Genomic DNA, 26,057 nt, shown 5'->3' with positions numbered 1-26,057 from the left:
TATCAAAGCATTCTACTGCATGCATCACTGACATAGTAAGCTTGGTATGGTGTATGTAACATGGAGTCTAATTATGTAATTTTGATCATCATAGTCAATTGTATTTTGATCCTGTGCTCCCACACCCTGGCAGTAAAATGCATAGAGAGGGATCCTTTTGGAACTCTGTTCGTTATGTGCATGCTTTTGGGAATCTTCTCAATGCATTTGCTGCTGTTTTGCAAGAGTATAGCATCAGAATGCTAATATGAATATACAAATTACATAGCTAGAGTCTTGTTTTGGGGGGGGTGAGTTGACAGATACATTTAATGACAGAGGTTGTGCCATACAGAATATAAAATAAGCTGAGCAGGCAAAAGCTGGGCATATGAATCTGATAAATGTCAGCTGAACCGAGTAATTCTGGCTGAACCTGACTCTGCCCTGAAGATTTTGGCAGAGATAAGAATGGAGCAACTATATTTCAATTACTAGATATTTTAGTTCTCAGGGGTTAATAAGCTGGGTCAGAGGAATCAGGCCGTAGCATTCTCTCCTTTCCCTGTTAGGGATACATCCATTGCTGACTGTGCATGTCTACTACTGGGTCAGGTGAGATAGCTTTGAGCCAGCAGCTATCTAATATATATGGCCAGCTTAAGTGTTTCCTACATACTGAAGATGGTATAAGCTGATGCAATTGATAAGTGGTAACACTACATCAGAAACAATTAAAATTAAAGGGGTATTAAGGTTATGTAAAGATATCACCCGTCTCCATTTATTTATGTGGGAGTTCCTGAGATAGCCAAGTACATCTTTGCTGCTCCTTTCATTTAAGGGGGCCTTCACAAAGTACAGAGGCCCCATTTTAGTGAGCAGTGTGGGTCCACGTGGTAGGACCCAAGTGGTTTTAACAGTTATTCCCTATCCTGTGAATAAAGGATAACGTTACATAACCCGAATACCTTTTTAATGGATATAAGGTTGATGAAACCTATGTCAGAGGAATGTGAGCCTCAGAGGTTTGTGGACACCAACAGGTTTAGGATACAAAATTTGGATTCAAGGGATCCATTACTAAATTAGAGCAATATTCGGATTAGTCATCGTAGATATTCTAACATGGGTATAGTAGGACCGATGAACCATCATAGAATAATTTTGTAACTCTCCTGAATATAATAATTAGTATTACATAACATTAGATCAGGGAACTGCAGTTTAGGCAATTACCTAGTATATTCTGAAAGCTCCCTTTTAGGAAAAATGCCAAACAATCAAATATTCTAAAAAGCAGAAATGAAGAGGGCAATACATCCCATTGTAACATCACTGCTTTATGCACCATATAATCAACCGCCATTGTTCAAATGGGAAAGCTTCCATGGAGACAAGCTTTCCTTCCTTCCACACTTTGTCTGGCATCACAATTCCTGTCCTAATTAATGTTTATAACCAACTAACACTGTAAATATTAGCAAGATAATGAATGCACTGTAAATTATTCTGCTACTATCGTGTGAGACGGTGAGTTTGTGTTTTGTGCCACCAGTTCTAGCAGCTTTATGTACGATGTGTAAAGTATAGAAGAGGGGCTACGGTACATCCAGAATTTATATTCATTGAGCATGATTGTTAAGGACCATACAGTACAGGTGAAACTCGAAAAATTAGAATTTCGTACAAAGTTACTTTATTTCAGTAATACAACTTAAAAGGTGAAACTAATATATGAAATAGACTCATTACATGCAAAGCGAGATATTTCAAGCCTTTATTTGTTATAATTTGGATGATTATGGCTTATAGTTTATGAAACCCCAAAGTCTAAATTTTGAGGTACCCTTTGCTCAGGGGGTATGGATTAATTAGCTGACTAGAGTGTGACACTTTGAGCCTAGAATATTGAACCCTTTGACAAAATTCTCATTTTAAGCTGCATTAATGCAATTTCTTTTAATTTTCATTACTGAAATAAATGGACTTTTGCACGAAATTCAAATTCTTTGAGTTTCACCTGTATATGGAATATACTACCCCAATTTCTCAAATCTCAAAGACTCCTATTTTATTCACAATAGAGGGCAGGACACACATCAGATGTTCAAACATTTTACCCTTTCATGAAAAAAATTTACTCGCTTAGAACTTGATGGCAGCAACAAATATCAAGGAAGTTGGGACAGGGCGACAAAATGCTGGAAAAGTAAATGGTACTAATAAAAAAACTGCTGGTGGAGCAAATTGCTACGAAGTCATATGACTGAGTATAAAAAAGTAAAGTCTCTCATAAGCAAAGATAAGCAGATGTTCACCAATCTGCAAAAAAAAAGTGCCTGAAATTTGTGGAACAATTTCAGAAAAATGTTCCTCCACGTAAAATTGCCATGACTATGAATATCCTAGCATCTACAATACATAATATCATCAAAAGATTCCGAGAATCTGAAGAAATCCATGTGCCCAAGAGACAAGGCTGATGGTTATTATTGGATGCTTGTGATCTACAGGCCCTCAGACAGAAATGCATTAAATACAGCCATGATTTTGTACTGGAAATCACCATCGGCTCAGGAACATCATTGTCTGTGAACACAGTTTGCGATGCAATCCACAAATACACATTAAAGCTGTATCATGCAAAAAAAAAAAAAGCCATGTCAACATGATCCAGAAATACCACCGTCTTCTCTGGGCCAAAGCTTATTTAAATTTGAATGCGTCAAAATGGAAAACTGTTCTGATAGATAAATAAAAATTTGAAATTATTTTTGGAAACCATGGACATGTCCTTGAGATTCAAGGAGAGGGACAATCCAGCTCGTTATCTGCACACAGTTCAAAAGCTTGCATCTCTGATGGTATGGTGTTGCATTAGTGCTTATGGCATGGGTGGCTTACATATCTGGAAAGGCACTATCAATGCTGAACAGTAGATATAGGTTTTAGAACAACATATGCTCCCATCCGGATGTCTCTTTCAGGGAAGGTCTTGCATATTTCAATAAAATAATGCTAAACCACATACTGCAGCCATCACGACACTTTCACCAATAGAAAACATTTGCTGCATCATGTAATGACAAATTCTGGCAAAGAAGGCCCAGAACTTGTTCCCCTCTAAAACTCCAGCAATTGGTCTTCTAACAATATCCCAGAAGTTCACAAACTGTTCTTAAAAGAGAGGATGCTACACGATGGTAGACATGACCATGGTCCAACTTTTTTGAGATGCGTTCCTGCAGTCAAGATCTAAAGGAGTTATTTTTTTCCCATAAAATAGTAAAATGTTTCACTTTTAGCATCTGACACACATTCTATGATTTATTGTAAATAAAATATGGGTCTAAAAAATCTGCATTATGTTTTTATTTACATTTCCCACAGAGTCCCAACTTTTGGGGAATTAGGGTTGTATAAGGTGTCATTATTAGAAAATTGCACATACTGTACATACTTTTTCCATAATAAAGGCCCAGCTGCTATATGTGCCGGAGTAATTAAGGAATGGGTGCTGTAAATAAGTCAAACCATGGTAGCAGCAGAACACAATTCTCACACCTGTAGTATGGGTAACTGGCTGATAGGGGCAAGACATTTTTTACACTAGCATTGTTAGTAATGGGAGAAATTTTGGTCATAGCTTATTATCAAGAAGCAGCTGCTTCAATTTCTATGTCTATATCTTAAACCTGCAAGTTTTGCCACATCTAACTTACTATGCCACATATAGGGTAGATCCATGCAATCCTAGCAGGCATCTCACTGTTAAAACACCTCTGTATGCATCACATTGGGGCAAGAGGAGCCAATTAGTGTGAGCTGAAATTCTCAAGTTTATGCACTGGTGGAATGTCTAGTGGTGCTTCTCTACAGTGCAGTACTACATGTACTATACTTCTCTCTACCTGTGCTACATTTACTGTACTGCTCCACTTTTGTACAGTTCACTGAAGATGTTTAATATAGAAAGGAATTTACAGTAGCTATTTCTAACTCACATTCATTTATTTTTACTTTGTAGAGATGAATATATAAAGCGGCTCAACTGTTCAATTGAATGGTAGAGGTGCTTATCTGCTGGTTTGACTCACCTGGGAAAGGTGACCACTCCACCGCATCTTTTAGGAAAGTGTAATATAATAGACATCATATAGATGTACTACAAGATATATGGCTAATGCAGCCATATTCATCAATATTATTTTTTCTATTTTACCCATTTTTCTATTTCTATTTTTAATCATTTTTAATTCTACATGAATCTCTATCACCATGGAATTGACCATGTAAGCTTTTTTACCAGGTCTGGTACCAGCTGCTATATATTACACACCACATTTCTTTATCTACCCATCCGGAACACATCTAGTGTCCGGTGGTCTCAGAAACTTACTTACAATTTTATCTTCACTCTCTGTCACACCTCTACCTACATACTTGTAACTCTATATGCAAGTTTTTATACAAATATTTAGATTAAACATTTTTATCCAATCCAAAATACGACTGTGCCTGCTACTTTCTCTATAAAATATTTATTTTACTTGCTTATATGACACCAACATATTCCGCAGCACTTTACAGATTATTATATGCAAACAACTGCAATGTCCGGTATGGACTAACAGGATCTTGTACACATTAGTGTATTGATTGCTGAACCCGCCAAGAATGATAGGTTCGGCAGACAGTCTAATGTGTATGGGGAACTCTCGACTTTCCCTCAATAGATGATGTTGGGGGAGAGAAGGATCAGGCAAAGTGAGTACTTTTGCTTGATTCTCTTGTTTTCCCAGGAAATAAGCCACCGGAATTGTCTGCCAGCGGCTTTGTCCACTCCTCCCATTGACAAAGCATGCATGCTTGGCTTAAGCAAATGTGCATGTGGGATTCAGTACGGAGTCGGGAGATACATCAGCCAAGTGATCTTAGAACCGACAGCTATTTAATGTGTATGGCTAGCTTAAAATGTGTATGGCCTTGTCTGCGAAATTACCATTAACCAGATGATTGTTTGTTCAACTGCTGTTCAATCATCAACCAACCTCTATCTATTGTGTATGGACATCGTAAGAGCTTGCTTTATCTATATCAGTTATCTGCTTATTTTTCTTTAGTCTTTGGTGGAGATTTTTTTTTTTTTACTTTTGGCTGGTATTTTGGTGTTTCTGAACCAAGTTCCCTAAATTGTTATGGTCTCCAGTTACAGTATTTTTTTTTATTAAATACGTACTCCCATAAAAATGTTTATTCTCAGGTCCGTTAGAAAGGTAAAGATGTAAATTGTAGTGGAGAGAATATTTTTACCAATGCTTGTAGTTGTTAGATCCACATCCTTCTAGTGCACCGCTGTGTCATGTGACTGACATAGTCATTCTCCAACTGACACAGCAACTTATGTGTGGACAGGATGTGAGTTTCTCTATTCACTGCTAGGAAACCCTTGGTTTAGTCTCAATGACTAGAGAATCTGACTTCCTGTCCACAAATAAATACATGGCAGTATATACCAGGAATATACCAGAATATACCAGAAGTACAAAGTGTTGGACTGCCGTATCTTCCAGCAATTCTACAAGAGAGCCAGGCGAGGGAGGTGGTTGTTTTGGGTGTCTTGAGCTGTATCCCATCACACCCCTCCCTGGTGAAGTGAGTGTGGTGTATATCACCCTTTTTATACATATTTTTGAATACCTTTTAGTGTTTCTCCTTATGATACTATCTACCGGAAGTCTGCACCAGATGTCAGATGGTCTAATCATATGGATATTGAATACTAATGGTTCTACTTTTTATTGGTAGGGGTACTCATTTACTTCCAGTTCTTATCAATAAGTGTACACAGCCCCCTACCTTATTGTATTTATCTTTTACATATTTTATATTACCTTATATATATTTTATACTAAGTGCATATTTCTTATATACATAATTTGGTCGCAGCTAGACGCCACTTGGTGATTTTTTTCTCTTTTCTTTACTTTATTGTCCACAAATAAAACAGTTGGAGAGTCAGAGTACCAGTCACATGACACAGCTGAACAACAGACCTAGACCAACTACAGCCATCAAGAACATTTCTAATGGACTAGAGAATAAACATTTTTTGTGGTAGTATGAGGAGAGAAAGAAAAAACTGAGACACTCACCAAATTCCAAAATCCAGCTCTTTATTCTTACTTTAAAAGCCAAACAAGCTAACTAGAATGTGGATAACAGCAATGGCCTGCTCTTTGTCAGGCCTTACCCATGTCCTAGGCTGCTTGTTTGGCTTTTAATGTGCTGGATTTTGGAATTTGGTAAGTGCCGCTGTTTATTCTCTCCCTCATTATACTAGACATTTGCTTTGGGACTACTTGACTGAGCACCACCAGACTGTACTGGCTCCAGTGCATTGTTTTTGTGGTACACATGGCAGTGCTGACCTGTTCTTGTTTATATTGGTCATTTCATTTTTGTGGGAGTGCTTCTTTAAGTTAGAATGGTTGTCCCGGAGCAAATTAATATTGTAACTTACGGGTAGCACTGTACATTCTCACATTATAAATGCAATTCTTTTATACATAAAACAAACATTTTCTTTAAAATATGAAATTTCATACAACTTTGACATGTCATATTGAAATGTCAGAAGTTTTGGTGCTGAGTTCTCCACCAAATGCTATAACGAATGGGCAGAAGCTTTCAGTTGAGTGTTAGCTGATTGGATTTTATCCGATCACAGCCAAAGGAGCTTCTGCCCTTTTGTCTCATCAGCTGGGCTCCCACCAATCAAAATGTCTGATCTCTGATGTTTACTTATGTCAAGCATATTCTATCATGAGCTGGTGACGCAAGCTGGTCAAGCATTTCTTGATCAAAAAAGAGAAATAAAGAACATGCTTATGGTTAAAATATACAAACTGCCTTCCGACTATTGCAATCTGTAATCTTTGATCCATAAAGTGTACATATGCCAAATTGCAATTTGCAATATTGTATAATACTACAGAGAAGTGGTGCACTATTTTATGCTTTTTGTACATTACTGCAAAAGAGATTCAGTAAGCTTGTTCCGCTCATATAGACAGTTGGTTTGTATGTTTGACAGTCGAATTTAGATCAATACGAGACAGACATTCTCACAGCTAGAAATAGAAGAAACAGGATCCTGCATGTAAATACAATCCAAAAATGTATTCAGGTAAATCCTTTAAAAAACATATCCCCTCCTCTACATCGCAGACATGTTTCAACCAACTTTAGTGGTCTTAATCGTAGCATACAAACACCAAGGGAAGGCCCATATTTTTAAAGGCTGACCACATGACCAATCCATCTAAATAATCTAATAATGTGTGTGAATACCTCACTAGGCTGAAGGGTCATGTAGTGGATTGGTAAAACAATGAAACTAGAGACACAGATTACAACATTGAGCATATTACCATAACCCCAATATATTGCATATACTGTAGACATGTACCTTTTTCCACTAAACTATATTTTGTATATATATTATTAATATATGTTAATGAGGTGATATTTAATATTTCCTCCTCTGGGGGTGGTTTTAATAACTTAATAGCATTTATTCTGCAAGAGTCCAGTTTTCCTCTATGGCACTCTTTGAAATGCCTGTAGGCCCCAGAAATATTATGATTATCATTCCCAGAGATACCATTAAGATGCCAGGAACCACATTGTCTAGGCATACTACTCACATATGATTTGCAGCATAATGTGCATAAAATTAGATAAACAACTGATTCTGTATTATACTTAATGTAATTCTTAATGCAAAATGTGATTGTATGATATTTTTATAGGATTGGCGTACATATAAGTTCTGCACAGATATGAGCCATATCTATAAAAACCACGACAGTGCAGCCACCTTTTGTTAGATTGTATACAGGTCCTTCTAAAAAAATTAGCATATTGTGATAAAGTTCATTATTTTCTGTAATGTACTGATAAACATTAGACTTTCATATATTTTAGATTCATTACACACAACTGAAGTAGTTCAAGCCTTTTATTGTTTTAATATTGATGATTTTGGCATACAGCTCATGAAAACCCAAAATTCCTAAAACAATTTGCATATCATGAAAAGGTTCTCTAAACGAGCTATTAACCTAATCATCTGAATCAACTAATTAACTCTAAACACCTGCAAAAGATTCCTGAGGCTTTTAAAAACTCCCAGCCTGGTTCATTACTCAAAACCGCAATCATGGGTAAGACTGCCGACCTGACTGCTGTCCAGAAGGCCATCATTGACACCCTCAAGCAAGAGGGTAAGACACAGAAAGAAATTTCTGAACGAATAGGCTGTTCCCAGAGTGCTGTATCAAGGCACCTCAGTGGGAAGTCTGTGGGAAGGAAAAAGTGTGGCAGAAAACGCTGCACAACGAGAAGAGGTGACCGGACCCTGGGGAAGATTGTGGAGAAGGACCGATTCCAGACCTTGGGGGACCTGCGGAAGCAGTGGACTGAGTCTGGAGTAGAAACATCCAGAGCCACCGTGTACAGGCGTGTGCAGGAAATGGGCTACAGGTGCCGCATTCCCCAGGTCAAGCCACTTTTGAACCAGAAACAGCGGCAGAAGCGCCTGACCTGGGCTACAGAGAAGCAGCACTGGACTGTTGCTCAGTGGTCCAAAGTGCTTTTTTCGGATGAAAGCAAATTTTGCATGTCATTCGGAAATCAAGGTGCCAGAGTCTGGAGGAAGATTGGGGAGAGGGAAATGCCAAAATGCCTGCAGTCCAGTGTCAAGTACCCACAGTCAGTGATGGTCTGGGGTGCCATGTCAGCTGCTGGTGTTGGTCCACTGTGTTTTATCAAAGGCAGGGTCAATGCAGCTAGCTATCAGGAGATTTTGGAGTACTTCATGCTTCCATCTGCTGAAAAGCTTTATGGAGATGAAGATTTCATTTTTCAGCACGACCTGGCACCTGCTCACAGTGACAAAACCACTGGTAAATGGTTTACTGACCATGGTATTACTGTGCTCAATTGGCCTGCCAGCTCTCCTGACCTAAACCCCATAGAGAATCTGTGGGATATTGGGAAGAGAAAGTTGAGAGACGCAAGACCCAACACTCTGGATGAGCTTAAGGCCGCTATCGAAGCATCCTGGGCCTCCATAACACCTCAGCAGTGCCACAGGCTGATTGCCTCCATGCCACGCCGTATTGAAGCAGTCATTTCTGCAAAAGGATTCCCGACCAAGTATTGAGTGCATAACTGAACATAATTATTTGAAGGTTGACTTTTTTTGTATTAAAAACACTTTTCTTTTACTGGTCGGATGAAATATGCTAATTTTTTTAGATAGGAAATTTGGGTTTTCATGAGCTGTATGCCAAAATCATCAATATTAAAACAATAAATGGCTTGAACTACTTCAGTTGGTGAGTAATGAATCTAAAATATATGAAAGTCTAATGTTTATCAGTACATTACAGAAAATAATGAACTTTATCACAATATGCTAATTTTTTTAGAAGGACCTGTAGGTCGTAGGGAGCTGGGTGAAATTTAATTACCCATAGGCTACTTTGCATTCCTGATGTAATAAAAATTGAATATGTGTTTCTCATATTCGTAGAGCATTGGTAGGTGGTGCAGTAATGCATTTACTTCAATACGTTTTTGGAATTTATTTAGTCACTGGATCCTATTTCTTCTATTCCTGGATTACCTGGGCATGAGCATGCTGTTGATCCTTGCTGTGGTCTTGATTTCTGACTCAAGTATGTGCGCTGGACTTTTATTTATGAATATTCTGAAATATACTATGAACAGGTGAAACTCGAACAATTAGAATATTGTGCAAAAGTCCATTTATTTCAGTAATGCACATTAAAAGGATATGGATATGGAAGGGGTTGTCCCCGAAACGCGTATGGTCCCAGGAAGTGAGCGCAAAGAATCGATGTATATATAAAGAACATTCTATCTAAAATACGACAGGCCTGTCTAGGAAATAACCCAAGCCCGATTAAAACCTCCGGCAAGCAAAACCAGCTGACCAGCTGGGAGAGCTCCGTCATGTGACACGCCGCGCCGACGCCAGCTTCGTCACCACGTGGGACGCTGCGTGAAGAGTGAGAAGCAGGGCAGCGGAGGACGCCATGGAGCGGGAAGCCAGTAAGAGACGCCGATCACCAGGAGGCGGGCGAGGGGTACACCTGAGAGTCCGGTAAGCAAAACTTATATCTAGCTCTGGATAAAACTAGCGCACTTCACAGCCGGCTGGCTGATACACATAGCGCAACAGAGCAACGGACCCAGGGAAAATTGAGGCTGAATTGACCTATAGCATTGAAATATAATCGGGTAACGATATACTGGGCTGCTCAGACTATATATTTCAAATAATGAACGGCACTAGTGCACTTTAATGGAATTAAGATATCAAACACCATCTTTGAAGATATAGTGCTGTATCTGTAACCAAGGACAAACCATCCCTGAGAAGGAGATATATATACATACATGGTGGACAATTTACATTTTTTTCCTTTCACAGAATAGTTGATTTTAGGAATATATTCTGACATTGATTGATGTGGTTTTATTGTGTGTGCAAACATTTTAACATTTTAGGGATTGCCCATTATTGTTGTTGTTATTTGCAGTGAAGATATTAAATTAAGTATCAAAATTAAGTATCAATTTCACGGTTCATGTGTGATCCCCTTTGTAGAGAGTGCCCCTCTTAATTCTATCTACATACTCTGTCTACCTAGGTCTGAGGTGAGGCCTTTTAGAGGTGAGCACCTCATATCCAATACCGATCTGTGGGTGTAGCCGCTGTTTTCTACGATATATACCTAGTAACAACAATCGCTTACACTGAATAAGGTCTCATGCACACGACCACAATTGGGATCCATGTCCGATCCGCATTCTTTGCAGGTCGGGTGCTCTTCTCATTCATTTCTATGAGGTAGGCAAAAAGAAAAGTGGTACACAGATGTCATCTGTGCATCTGTTCCGCAAATGATAGAACATGTCCTATTCTTGTCTGTTTTACAGACAAGAATAGCCATTTCTATTGATGGACGTGAATTGCGGAATGCCCATGGATGATATCAATATTTTGTGGATCCATGGTTTGTGGACCGCACTATGGATACTGTCATGTTCATGAGGCCTAAACCTCAAAGTCTCTGTTTGTTGTTCATTTACTATGGTAAGGCCTGATTCACACATCAATGTTTTGGTCTGTGTTTTCTATTAGTCATTTTGAGACAAAACCAAGTGCGGGTGAAAAACACAGAACAGGTACAAATCTTTTCATTACCTAATCTATTTGTAGGACCCGCTTCTGGTTCTAGCTCACAATCTCTGATGTAAATCACTGAGCAAACACTAACATGTGAAAGCGGCCTAATTCTGTCTGCAAACATATGGAATATGTAAGTGAGAACAAGTATGGATGTGTAGTTTACAATACTGGGTGTGTTACATTTTTACCTGTACATAACTAAGTTGCTGTGTATATTCAGACACTAGGACAGTAGGCATATGACCCATCTACCACAGGGGTCAGCAACCTCAGCATGCACACTTCTCAGAACTCCCATACACATGAATTGAGCACGCTGGGATTTGTAGTTTCAAAACAGCTGGAGAGCCAGAGGTTTCTGACCCCTGGTCTACCAAAAAGCCATGTGACAAGATTGTATGTTTCTGGCAATGTATCTGTATACACAGTAGCAAAACCTTTACTTTTAGGAACACACATATAATATTAAGAAATAATCTTCAGGCCTGATCACTATGCCTTGTAGGTTTGTTTCCTAACATGTAGATGGTGGAGAAGATACTGAAGGACTACTAGATGCTGCACAAAAAACTAAGAAAGCAAAGAAAATTTACCAAATATCATAAGACACATGAGACTGGTGAGTGTAGAAAAGTAATTGCCGCTATCTGAAAATTCTTAAGGATCATAACATGATGATATATTCCTGAGCTGCAATTGATCAGCTCAACTGTTGAATGTAGAACACTGTAATACATCATAAATGACTAAAAAGATGTGACTGGTGTCAGCTAAAATGCTGACACTGAATACATCAACATTAGACTGAAAGACAAAAGAAAACAACCTTCACTCTTTTTATGTCTAGACAATAAAAAAAAAAGAAGCCCCAAGTGAGGCAACTGCAAATACAATTTTATGGTGCTTAAACTCTTTCCTGACCACAACAAATGGATCTGATCAGATTAATCCCCCAAGTAGAACACTGTTTGTTAGAATTCTGAAAGCTTTTAGCTTAGCCTGTCTCTTACTGAGGAAGAAATTATCATTTCCAAACAGTTGTCGAAAAAAAATGGATCCTTCAGTCACGAAGGGTTTTACTCGAGTGAGTACGCCACTGTCAGATTATTATATATATTTTTTTTTTTGCACAATGAGGTCATTTTGAAACCAACATATTTTAGTATTGAATGCACATATAGACATTTATACAGTATCTAAGATTAATAAAGGATTAAACATAGTCCCATTTCCACAATTAAATCTTCTGGGGCTGCCCAAGTTGTAAGAATAATAAATAAAATAATGGAAAACAATACTTTTCACAATTTTCTCGGATGAAATATCAGTGACAGTCAAGTGAATAGAGATATAAATAGATAAAATATCCCAGGGCGCAAGAATCCAGTCCAGATAGTAATAGTAAATAGACACGTATTTATTGCAGAAGTACAACGCGTTTCGGGGAGTAGTTCCCCTTCATCAGGTACATAACACTGCATATGAAATCACATAAACACACAGCATTTAAATACACTCAAAAAAAACACGCCAAAATGGAAAAGGGGGCGGGGCTTATGGGGAGGAGTCCCCAGCCGATGTGCATAGATAAAAAAGTTCAATAGTTGCTGATATAAAATATATATAATGATAACAATGCAGAGGCACCAACAATGCTGGTGAAGCCAGAAACGTGGGGGTGTAGTGCTCCGATCAGTTTATCTGCCTCTGATCCAGGAGGGCTCGTATTGAAGGGGGAGGTCTACATGATTGGAACCCGGTCACGTGATCGTGGCTTGCTGGCAGCAGATAGTATCCTGGTTGCTGGGTAACCAGGACGCTTAGTGGCCACACTGATGTATTGCGGACACGAGCGCAGCGAGGATGACAGGGGAGGGAGGTGGAGTCGGTGTTGCAGGGAGGGCGGACCTGTGGTGTGAAATCTATTGATAGCAAGGGGAGGCTCTGTCATATTATCCGGATCAGGGGCTGAAGGGAGTAGGAATATGAGACGCTCAAAACAGATAAATTGATGATACTTGGTGCTAAAAGGATTAATCACTTCTAATAATGATATAATGGCATTAAAAAAAAAAGAAAAAAAAAAAAAAATATATATATATATATATATATATATAATAATAATACAAATAATAATAATAATGATAATTTTTCCATTATAGGGTAACTAATTAGTGATGCATAATTAGTAGTAGAAGAACCAACTGATAGAATAATTATCAACCAATAATTAATTGGGGGCTAATGATTGGAGAGAGATGGGATGGTGAGGAGGGAGGTGATAAATGAATAGGAAGGTATTACTCCATAATGATGCATGTACATGTTGTTGATTACAGCAATTGATGATAATGGGTATATTAATGGATCAAAAAAATATATATATAGATGATGAATAAATGATGAATAATAAATGATAAATGGAAAGGGGATTTATTATATATTAATCAATAATAAATAAGGAATATATATATAAATATATATATATGTATGTATGTATGTAAAAAAAAAAAAATATATGAATGAACAAATCCATGATATAGAATAAATGAAATAAAATAAATTAAATGAATATAAAATATGAAAAATATATATGTAAATAATAAAAATGTTGGCTCGATATATGGAGCGTCATGCTTGCATATGTGCAGAAAAACGGTGGCGGTGGGATATGCATGTAAAGTACTACATTATACAACCTTGGGGGACCTCGGCTGTTTGAAATAGGGAATGTTTTGAGCGTCTCATATTCCTACTCCCTTCAGCCCCATATCCGGATAATATGACAGAGCCTCCCCTTGCTATCAATAGATTTCACACCACAGGTCCGCCCTCCCTGCAACACCGACTCCACCTCCCTCCCCTGTCATCCTCGCTGCGCTCGTGTCCACAATACATCAGTGTGGCCACTAAGCGTCCTGGTTACCCAGCAACCAGGATACTATCTGCTGCCAGCAAGCCACGATCACGTGACCGGGTTCCAATCATGTAGACCTCCCCCTTCAATACGAGCCCTCCTGGATCAGAGGCAGATAAACTGATCGGAGCACTACACCCCCACGTTTCTGGCTTCACCAGCATTGTTGGTGCCTCTGCATTGTTATCCATTTTGGCGTTTTTTTGAGTGTATTTAAATGCTGTGTGTTTATGTGATTTCATATGCAGTGTTATGTACCTGATGAAGGGGAACTACTCCCCGAAACGCGTTGTACTTCTGCAATAAATACGTGTCTATTTACTATTACTATCTGGACTGGATTCTTGCGCCCTGGGATATTTTATCTATTTATATCTGTATCCTACCACTTCTTGGAGACTTCAGGGATCTCCGACAAGAAGTCATCCCTCCGCGGCTGCAGATCCACCAGTGAACCGTGACTCCATCGCAGTCATTGACAAGCTTTTACTAGAGTTGTGCCTACAAATAGCACAACCACAAAAGGTGAGCCCTGTACTGGAACCATTTATTTTATCTGTCTACCAACGGTATTACCCTATGGTGCGCCCTGCTTTGTTTTTAACAGCATAAAGTAAATCCTGTGGATCCATTCCAGTCAAGTGAATAGGGCTGGGTTGCAAATCCCAGAACACCCCTGGGTCAGAAGTGGTGCCATTGCCACATCAATCATGACATAACTCTTTAACATGTAATCATTGCTTTTGGAGAGAAAGTCCTCTAATACATGTCTGGTGCCCTGAGCCCATTTGTCCCAAGACATATAGATTCATTAGCCATTCCCATAATATACATAGTTTACAACCATTTTAAAATCTGCCATATTGAATTTAGCTCAAGTTTTTTCCAATGGGAAGGGGCTGATATTATTTCTGGCTACAATTTACTTAAAAATCCACTGGAAGTGTCAATTTTGACACTTCATTCACTCTTTAGGAGTTAAACATTTCCTAAAGTGCATTACATGATGTGTTCTATGTGTCTACCATTCTGCAGGATGCACAGGTGCTCCATCGTGCTGGAAAATGCATTGTTCTTCACCAAACTGTTGTTGGATTGTTGGAAGAAGTTGCTGTTGGGGGGTGTTTTGGTACCATTCTTTATTCATGGCTGTGTTTTGGGGCAAAATTGTGAGTGAGCCCACTCCCTTGGATGAGAAGCAACCCCACACATGAATGGTCTCAGGATGCTTTTCTTTGCTGCCCTTCCTGACACCAGGCCATCTTCCAAAAGTCTTCGCCCCACTGTGCGTGCAGATGCGCTCACACCTGCCTGCTGCCATTCCTGAGCAAGCTCTGCACTGGTGGCACTCCGATCCCGCAGCTGAATCCTCTTTAGGAGACGATCCTGGCGCTTGCTGGACTTTCTTGGACGCCCTGAAGCCTTCTTAACAAGAATTGAACCTCTTTCCTTGAAGTTCTTGATGATCCTAAAAATTGTTAATTGAGGTGCAATCTTAGTAGCCACAATATCCTTGCCTGTGAAGCCATTTTTATGCAACGCAATAATGGCTGCACGCATTTCTTTGCAGGTCACCATGGTTAACAATGGAAGAACAATGATTTCAAGCATCACCCTCCTTTTAACAGGTCAAGTCTGCCATTTTAACCCAATCAGCCTGACATAATGATCTCCAGCCTTGTGCTCGTCAACATTCTCACCTGAGTTAACAAGACGATTACTGAAATGATCTCAGTAGGTCCTTTAATGACAGCAATGAAATGCAGTGGAAAGGTTTTTTGGGGATTAAGTTAATTTTTATGGCAAAGAAGAACTATGCAATTCATCTGATCACTCTTCATAACATTCTGGAGTATATGCAAATTGCTATTATAAAAACTTAAGCAGTAACTTTTCCAATTTCCAATATTTATGTAATTCTCAAAACTTTTGGCCACGACTGTAGAGCCACCTTTTGCGGCAATCACAGCTTCAAATCACTTTGGATAAGTCTCTAGGAGCTTGCCACAGCTTACCACTGGGATTTTTGCCCATTCCTGGTTTGCGCTTGTGAATACCAATCTTTAAGTCTGACCACAGATTTTCTATTGGATTGAGATCTGGGCTTTGACTAGGCCATTCCAACACATTTACATGTTTTGCCTTCAAACACTTAAGTGTTGCTTTAGCAGTGTGTTTGGGGTCATTGTTCTGCTGGAAGGTGAACCTCCGTCCTAGCCTCAGATCACGCAGAGTGGTACAGGTTTTGCTCAAGAATATCCCTGTATTTAGCACCATCCATCTTTCCCTCAACTCTGACCAGTTTCCCAGTCCCAGCTGCTGAAAAACATCCCCAGCATGATGCTGCCACCACCATGTTTCACTGTGGGGATGGTGTTATTTGGGTGATATGATGTGTTGGGTTTGCGCCAGACATAGCGTTTTCTTTGATGGCTGAAAAGTCCAATTTTAGTCTCATCAGACCAGAGCACCTTCCTCCATATATTTTGGGAGTCTACCACGTGCCTTTTTGTTTTTAGCTGAAAGTAATGGCTTTCTTCTGCCCGCTCTGCCATAAACCCCAACTCTATGGAGCTTACGGCTTATTGTTGTCCTATGTACAGATACTCCAGTCTATGCTGTGGAACTCTGCAGCTCCTCCAGGGTTACCTTAGGTCTCTATGCCTCTCTGATTAATGCCCTCCTTGCCCGGTCTGTGAGTTTTGATGGGCGACAGTCTCTTGGCAGGTTTGTTGCTGTGCCATGTTCTTTCCATTTGGTTATGATAGATTTGATGGTGCTCCTAAGGATCATCAAAGATTAGATTTTTTTTAGAACCTAACCCTGACTTGTACTTCTCAACAACATTGTCCCTTACTTGTTTTGGAGAGTTTCTTGGTCTTCATGGCAGTGTTTGGTTAGTGATGCCTCTTGCTTAGGTGTCGCAGTCTTCGGGGCCTTTAAAAAAAGGTGTGTATATGTAATGACAGATCATGTGACACTTAGATTGCACACAGGCGGACATCAGTTCACAAATTATCTGACTTCTGAAGGTAATTGGTTGCACCAGAGCTTTTTATGGGCTTCCTAACAAAGGGGGTGAATACATACGCACATGCCAATTTTCTGTTTTCTATTTCTAAACAATAGTTTTATTTATATGTTTTTCTAATTTCACTTCACCAACTTAGACTATTGTGTTCCGATCCATCACACAAAATTCAGATTAACAAAACATTGACTTTAAGGCTGTAATGTAACAAAATACCAAAAAAGTCAAGGCACTCTACGTGTAAATCCACCTTAAAGAAAAACTCCTGCAACAATTTTTATTCTCTGACCTATTAGAAAGTTACCTGATGTAATCTGTAGTGAATGTAATCTTCTCATCAGTGACTATATTTGTGAGCTTTCCCCTCTCTTCTAATTGTAGCTCTGTCATGTGATCAACTCTCTGATCTCCAGCTGACACAGGACAGGAAGTCACTTACAGTACTTCTCCATTCATTCCTATGAGACATTGAGGAATACATAGAGAAACTGACTTCCTGTCCACACGGAAGATGCTGTGTCAGTTGGAGAGTCTGATTGCTGGTCACATCAGACAGCTGAGAAGCAGAGGGAGGGGAAAGCTCACAACTACAGCCACTGGTCAGATTACATCATGTACCTTTATAGCAGGTCAGAGAATACATTTTTTGCTGGAGTTCTTCTTTAAGTTTCCATCAAATTTCCCTTCCTCTGAAGGTCACTCTAACTTCATCTAATGCTTATTCACACATCTGTGTTCTCCACTGACACACATATCCATTAATTAGCATTTTTCATACCTCCTTTTTTGCCAATGACCATGGCTCAATGGAAAAGAATGGAGACATGCACTTCTTTAGTCTGAATCTGTGAAAATTACAGACACTCTGTACACTTTCTGCCCATTTTTTATTGATCCATTTTATAGAAAAAGGTTTCAGCTTTTTTTCTGGTGCAAAAAAATGTATTAACCACAGTGGAAAAACCTGTTCACACATTGTGAGCTCAAACCTTTGTGAACACAAACTCAGATGCAACACGGTTGTAATTTTTGCATTCACAAAACAGATATGAATATGTGAAGTCACATTCAGAGAAAGAATGGTCTTGCATTAAGATGGCAGCAATGAGTCTCAAAAATAGGCCTTCCTATGAGTTAATTATTGTACCCTTTTGGGACACTGTGGGACATTTGACCTTGCTGACGTAGAACATTAAAAGTTTATGTAGCTTTCTGCCATATTTTGAACTGTATTCCTTCATTACATTTATGGCATATTTACAGAGAATTGAGTTTTATCCACAAATTGTGTTTCCTACTGCTGAGGGTTTTGCAATCTGCTGTGTTTGCTGTGCACCTTTTGTTGTTTTGGACTAAGGCCTGGGTTGTGTAGTGTGCTGGTGGGTCTCAATCCTGTGCTATTTTCTCATTCATCATGTCCTGATGTTCACAATGGATAAAAAAAACATAAAAAAAAAGGCATTCTGTGCCATTAGTAATATAGTGTTTTCCTGCATATTTTCTTACTATAGGTGGAATGCATTAAAGTGCATCAGCAGACTTGTACCTATGAAACTGGTTGACCTGTTACATGTGCACTTCCATTCCCTAAGAGGACTGAACCAGTGGTTTGTGGAAATAATTATAAACCTAGGGGATGAGAGGCTTTGCTCAGCATATTAATTATAATTCATTAGTAAAATAAACTGCCAGACAAAAGCTCTGAGGTGAAGTTGGCTGTAAATGTTTAATATCTTAAATGGCTTCTGTCAGCAGATTTGTATCTATGAAACTGGCTGACCTGTTGTATGTGCTCTTGGCAGTTGAAGGCATCTGTGTTGGTCCCATGTTCATATGTGCCTGGACCTGTCAATCAAAGAAGAGTGGGAGTGGCAGTTGTGAGAAAGCAAAGCCTCTAGGAGTAACAGCAACTCCTAGAGGCTCACTTGAATATATTAAAACATTATTTTTCTCAGCAATGTGGGCACATATGAACATGGAACCAACAAAGATGCCTTCAGCCGCCAAGAGCACATACAACAGGTCAGCCAGTTTCATAGGTACAAATCTGCTGACAGATGCCATTTGAGGTATTAAAAATATACAGCCAACTTCACCTCAGAGCTTTGATGTAATTCACCTCTGATACGATAGGTCGACCCTTCAATATGTTAGCCCCTTTATGGACCTTGGGAAGACCATAAAATGTGGCGATCTGTGGAGTCTCTGGTAACATGAAATTAAATTCTGCCTCACTGATCACTCTATCTCTCAGCCCAAAATCAAGGATGGATTTAAGTTTGGCAAGGAAAACAGTCGAGGGGTCACTAGATAAAACCCAATATCTTTCAATAAGTCCATACACATCTTACAGTATTTATCATGGTCCATAACAACCAAATTCCCTCCCTTGTCAGAAGGTTTCACAATTATGGTTTTGTCCTTCTCTAGTGTTCTCAGAGCTCTTAATTATTCCCCAGACATATTCATATGACACAATTGTCGGATCTCTAGTTATTCCAATTCCGCAGTTACCAGTTACAAAAAAATATCAATATGCTCATAGTTAAACGGGAGGGGGGGGGGTCCTTAGTGCTCTAAGGGCAGAGCTTATGAGAGGGCCCTCACCAGGGCTACACGATCCTTCTTCATACAGTTCCATAAATAGGGGCACATCAGGTAAGTCACGTTCTTTGATATCTAGTTTTTCATATGTTTGATTGTTGTTACTATTAAGGAACTTCCTCCACTTTAGCTTTCTGCAAAATAGGTGAAGATCCAGCACCCGACTAAAGTCTGTGGTGGGAACAAATGATAAGCCCCTCCTTAGAACCTCCAGCTCTATCTCGCTAAGGTCCCGTGAGGAGAGGTTGATCACCTGAGAATTGTCATTTATGTCCGTTGTCCGTTCACTTTGTTCCTGTCGCGAAATTGATATTAAGTTTGTCCCTGCGCTAAAAAAGTAACACTTGTATTGGCCGAGGATAATGCAGAGGAAGATGAAGAGGAGGGAGAGCCCCCTGATGAATATTCACCTGTGGGTTGCCTGTTTCTCCTCCCCATCTTTGCCATTTTCTTCCCTGTTTCCTGGAGTCAGAACCCCTCTTATTGAGACCACCCCGTTCACGATTCCAAGGGGTCTCTATGCCAGAAAGATCGAGATCTGACGAAGAAACCTTCAAGGTCGACGGTACTATCCCCTTCTTTTCAAAATTATATGCCTTATTTTCCCTGAGATCGGTAAGGTCTTTGATAAATTGTCTATGCTTTCTTTCTTTAATCAGATTTTGGAACCTTTCCACAGATGTTTGTAGGGAGGCCTCTATTTTCTTATATTCTGGGTCGGTGTTGAACTTCAACACCGATTCTTTCAATGTGACCAATTTACGGGTCAGCTCCATAGTTTGGTCAGGGAGGAAGAGGTGATCCGTGTGGCCGGGGTGATGAGGATCCGGAGGCCTTAGGAACAATTTTGTGCTACAAGCTCTCCAGAGATTTAATCTCCCACCACAACTTGATATTTTCTTTAAACCCTATGTACAACTCTTTGAATGCCAATTAACAAGTACAGATGATGTAAGTCCAGGGATCTCTTTTTCAGAAAAAATATCCTGTGCCTCCTTGAGCAAAGCCTCTGTAAAAACAGTACTACTAAGAAAACTTGCCATAATCAAAAGTAATAACAAAAGAAAAGGGGGAAATATATATTGATACAAAAGAGAAGTGGTGTCCTAATATAAATATAAATCACACACTGCAAAGAATGGACCCTTAAAACACAATACTTTATTTCTATTCAGATAAAAAGGTATCACAAGATATAGATGCACAAAGACAAAATATCAAACACAAACAAATCCACTATCACAGGGAAGGAAGGGGAATGTGGACAGTAGGTGTAGGGGGAGTCACCGGTAAACCGAGGAAGGGGAGACTCTGCCTAACAAAAACCCTTGTATACCCTCAGTCTTACAGCTGTTACATAGACAGGATCCGTTGTGCATCTCATTTTTCCTTCCTTCTGACAGATCAGAAGAAGGGTCAAATAAATGCAGGAAGGCAAAATAGTGGACCAGTCATAGAGTGGGGAGGGTGGGGACAGCATGAGAAGTCCACAGAGTGGCCCTATGACATAGTGGTGAGGTGGAAGCAGAATGAGGAGACCACAGAGTGGCCTTATGACAGAGTGTGGAGGTGGCAGCCGCAGCAGCATGAGGAGGCCACAGAGTGGCACAATGACAATGTTGAGGCAGTGGCAGCATCAGAAGGCCACAGGGTAGCACAATGACAGTGTGGAGGTGGCAGCAGCAGAATGATGAGACCACAGAGTGGCACAATGACAGAGTGTGGAGGCGGTGGCAGCAGCAGCATCAGGAAGAGGCCACAGTGTGGCACAATGACAGTGTGGAGGTGGCAGCTGCAGCATCAGAAGGCCACAGAGTGCCACAATGACAGAGTGTGGAGGAGGCGGCAGCAGCAGCATCAGGAGGAGGCCACAGGGTGGCATAAAGACAGTGTGGAGATGGCAGCAGCAGAATGAGGAGACCACAGAGTGGCACAATGACAGAGTGTGGAGGTGGCGGCAGCAGTATCAGGAGGAGGCCACAGGGTGGCACAATGACAGTGTGGAGGCGGCAGCAGCAGCATCATGAGGCCACAGAGTGGCAATGTGACATAGTGTTGAGGTAGCAGCAGCATCAGGAGGCCATAGAGTGGCAAGGTGACATAGTGTGGAGTTGGCAGCAGCATTAGGAGTGCAGAGTGGCCAGGTGACATAGTGTGGAGGTGGCAGCAGCATCAGGAGACTACAGAGTGGCGAGGTGACATAGCGTGGAGGTGGCAGCAGCATCAGGAGACCACAGAGTGACCAGGTGACAGAGTGGGGAGGTGGGTGGCACTACTTGTACCAGCTGAAGATAGTGGGTGAAAGAAGGAGCACTTGGCATTAGATGTGTGGCATCAGGCGGGTGGCAGCATCAGAATATTAGCTGAGGCAGGTAGCCAGAACAAACCGGTCTCTTTTGTCAAACTGTTGGTGTGGCACCATGGATGATCTAGTCTGTTGCATCAAGCATTGGTGGGAGGAAATCCTGGCTGATCCATGTCTGATTCATCTTGACAAAGGTCAGTCTCTCCACATTTTGGGTGGACAAGTGAGTTCTTTTTGTGGTAACTATGGCCCCCGCCGCACTAAACACCCGCTCTGATGCCATACTACTGGCCGGGCAGGACAACTTTTCCAGGGCAAACTCTGCCAGTTGTGGCCAAAAATCCAGTTTGGCTGTCCAGTAGTCCAGCGGATCTTCAATGTGGGGTGGCAGGGTGATGTCCAAGTATGCCACCACCTGCTGGTTCAGATTTTGCTCCAGGTCTAGCTGCTACTGCTTCTGGTGAGTAGTTTTTTCACAAGGTGGGTGAAGAAAGCTTCTCATCAGCGACTCTATACTCAAGTTCAAAAACACAAATGTAATCGCACTCTGCCCTGCCTTTATGCTGGATGTTGAATAAGGCATTGGTGTACATTTTGGCCAAAGTGTAATAAGCCACTCACCACGTCAAGGTCGCCTTCATGAGTGGTCCCTAACACTAGTTCCTACCTGTTATGGGCCATGACAGCCACACAAAGTCCAGGGAGTGTAGGTACAGCATGCACGCCAAGCACACTCTGCTTTTAACCCCGTCCGGTGCCATTACAGCTTTCATCGGATCCAGGGATGCAAGTACCAACATGCATGTTGAGCCCACTATATACTTCTCCTGGATCCTCCCAGGTCCTCAGATCAGATAGTACATTGTACCTGTCCAGCCTAGCCTGCATACTATGCATCTGGCAACCAAGGAGACCAGACGTCACGTGACACCCTACTGCGGTCACGTGATCCCGGCTTGATGATTATGTGACCCTTCTCAGCGATTTTTTTAATACTGATTTTTTGTATAGTATAAATAATTCTTATGTTTGACCATTTGAAGCACCAATGTCTCAATGTGTATTTTATCGATGTGCAGTTTTTACCTGATAAGGGGGAGATAACTCCCTGAAACATATTGTATCTTTCTGCTTAATAAACTACTGACAACCTACATCAATCTGGATCTTCTGGCTGGTTCCTTGCGCAGAGGAATGTTTTCCTGAACTTGTACAAATAATTCACAGGGGCCTGATGGGATACACCCAAAGCTATTAAAAGAGCTCAGCGGTGAACTAGCAAAATCATTAACAGATGTATTTAACCAATCACTGGTAACAGGAGTCGTCCCAGAAGATTGGAAATTAGCAAATGTTGTGCCCATTCACAAGAAAGGTAGTAGGGAGGAATCAGGCAACTATAGGCCAGTAAGCCTGACATCAATAGTGGGGAAATTAATGGAAACCATACTTAAGGAGAGGATTGTGGAACATCTAAAATCCCATGGATTGAAAGATGAAAAACAGCATGGGTTTACTTCAGGGAGATCATGCCAAGCTAATTTTATAGATTTTTTTGATTGGGTGACTAAAATAATAGCTGGCAGAGGTGCAGTAGACATCGCTTATCTAGACTTTAGTAAGGCTTTTGATACTGTCCCACATAGAAGGCTTATCAATAAATTACAGTCTTTGGGCTTGGACTCCCATATTGTTGAATGGATTAGGCAGTGGCTGAGGGACAGACAACAGAGGGTTGTAGTCAATGAAGTATATTCAGACCATGGTCTTGTTACCAGTGGGGTACCTCAGGGATCTGTTCTGGGACCCATATTGTTTAACCTCTTAAGGACATAGGGCGTACAGGTACGCCCTTGTGCCCGGGTACTTAAGGACACAGGGCGTACATGTACGCCCTGTGTATTTCTGATCACTGCCGTGCGGCTGGCAGTGATCGGAACCCGGTGCCTGCTCAAATCATTGAGCAGGCACCTAGACTAAATGCTGACAATGTGTAAACGGCTGACATCTGTGCTGCGATGTCAGCCGTTTAACCCTTTCCATACCGCGGTCCGTACGGACCGCTGTATGGAAAAGGTTAACAGCGCAGGGAGCTCCCTCCCTCTCCCATCGGGGGGCTGCTGTGCCTTTGCAGCCCCCCGAATGGAGAGGGAGAGAGCTCCCAGGCAGCCCCCCCAGAGCCCCGTCCTTACCCTTCCCCGTCTGAGCAGTTCTGACCATAACTGAGCAGACGGGGAAGGTTCCCATGGCAACAGGACGCCTCTCAGGCGTCCTGCTGTCCATGGTGCTGAACAGATCTGTGCTGAAAGGCATAGATCTGTTCAGACAAAGTGTAAAATACAGTAAAGTACTATATATTGTACTGTACTGTATTATACAGACATCAGACCCACTGGATCTTCAAGAACCAAGTGGGTCTGGGTCAAAAAGAAAGTGAAAAAAAGTAAAGTAAAAATGAAAAAAACAAATTTATCACTGATTAAAAATAAAAAAAATTAAATTCCCTACACATGTTTGGTATCGCCGCGTCCGTAACGACCTGATCTATAAAACGGTCATGTTACTTTACCCAAACGGTGAACGCCATAAAAATAAAAAATTAAAAACTATGATGAAATTGAAATTTTGCCCACCTTACTTCCCAAAAAAGTTAATAAAAGTGATCAAAAAAGTTGTATGTACTCCAAAATTGTAACAATCAAACCGTCATCTCATCCCGCAAAAATCATACCCTACCCAAGATAATCGCCCCAAAACTGAAAAAACTATGGCTCTTAGACTATGGAAACACTAAAACATGATTTTTTTTGTTTCAAAAATGAAATCATTGTGTAAAACTTACATAAATAAAAAAAAGTATACATATTAGGTATCGCCGCGTCCGTATCGACCGGCTCTATAAAAATATCACATGACCTAACCCCTCAGGTTACCACCGTAAATTTTTTTTTAAAAAAACGGTGTAAAAAAAGCAATTTTTTGTCATCTTACTTCACAAAAAGTGTAACAGCAAGCGATCAAAAAGTCATATGCACCCCAAAATAGTGCCAATAAAACCGTAATCTCATCCCGCAAAAAATGAGACCCTACTTGAGATAATCGCCCAAAAACTGAAAAAACTATGGCTCTTAGACTATGGAGACACTAAAACTTTTTTTTGTTTTAAAAATTAATTCATTGTGTAAAACTTACATAAATAAAAAAAATTGTATACATATTAGGTATCGCCGCGTCCGTGACAACCTGCTCTATAAAATTACCACATGATCTAACCGGTCAGATGAATGTTGTAAATAACAAAAAAAAAAAAAACGGTGCCAAAAAAGCTATTTCTTGTTACCTTGCCGCACAAAAAGTGTAATATAGAGCAACCAAAAATCATATGTACCCTAAACTAGTACCAACAAAACTGCCACCTTATCCCGTAGTTTCTAAAATGGGGTCACTTTTTTGGAGTTTCTACTCTAGGGGTGCATCAGGGGGGCTTCAAATGGGACATGGTGTCAATAAAACCAGTCCAGCAAAATCTGCCTTCCAAAAAACATATGGCATTCCTTTCCTTCTGCGCCCTGCCGTGTGCCCGTACAGCAGTTTACGACCACATATGGGGTGTTTCTGTAAACTACAGAATCAGGGCCATAAATAATGAGTTTTGTTTTGCTGTTAACCCTTGCTTTGTAACTGGAAAAAAAATATTAAAATGGAAAATCTGCCAAAAAAGTGAAATTTTGAAATTGTATCTCTATTTTCCATTAAATCTTGTGCAACACCTAAAGGGTTAACAAACTTTGTAAAATCAGTTTTGAATACCTTGAGGGGTGTAGTTTCTTAGATGGGGTCACTTTTATGGAGTTTCTACTCTAGGGTTGCATCAGGGGGCTTCAAATGGGACATGGTGTAAAAAAAACAGTCCAGCAAAATCTGCCTTCCA

General features: G+C 40.4%; 1 protein-coding gene across 1 annotated transcript in view; it reads right to left on the bottom strand.

Moving 5' to 3' along the window:
* GPR37 (G protein-coupled receptor 37) overlaps window positions 1-26,057 on the bottom strand; it is a 45,214-nt gene that overhangs the window by 1,967 nt on the left and 17,190 nt on the right. The window lies entirely within an intron of this gene.

The sequence above is a fragment of the Bufo gargarizans genome, chromosome 2, assembly GCF_014858855.1.
Source record: "Bufo gargarizans isolate SCDJY-AF-19 chromosome 2, ASM1485885v1, whole genome shotgun sequence".
In the NCBI taxonomy this organism is placed as follows: domain Eukaryota; kingdom Metazoa; phylum Chordata; class Amphibia; order Anura; family Bufonidae; genus Bufo; species Bufo gargarizans.
Note: the sequence above shows the minus strand (reverse complement) of the source record. Positions and strands in the feature narration are given on the sequence as shown.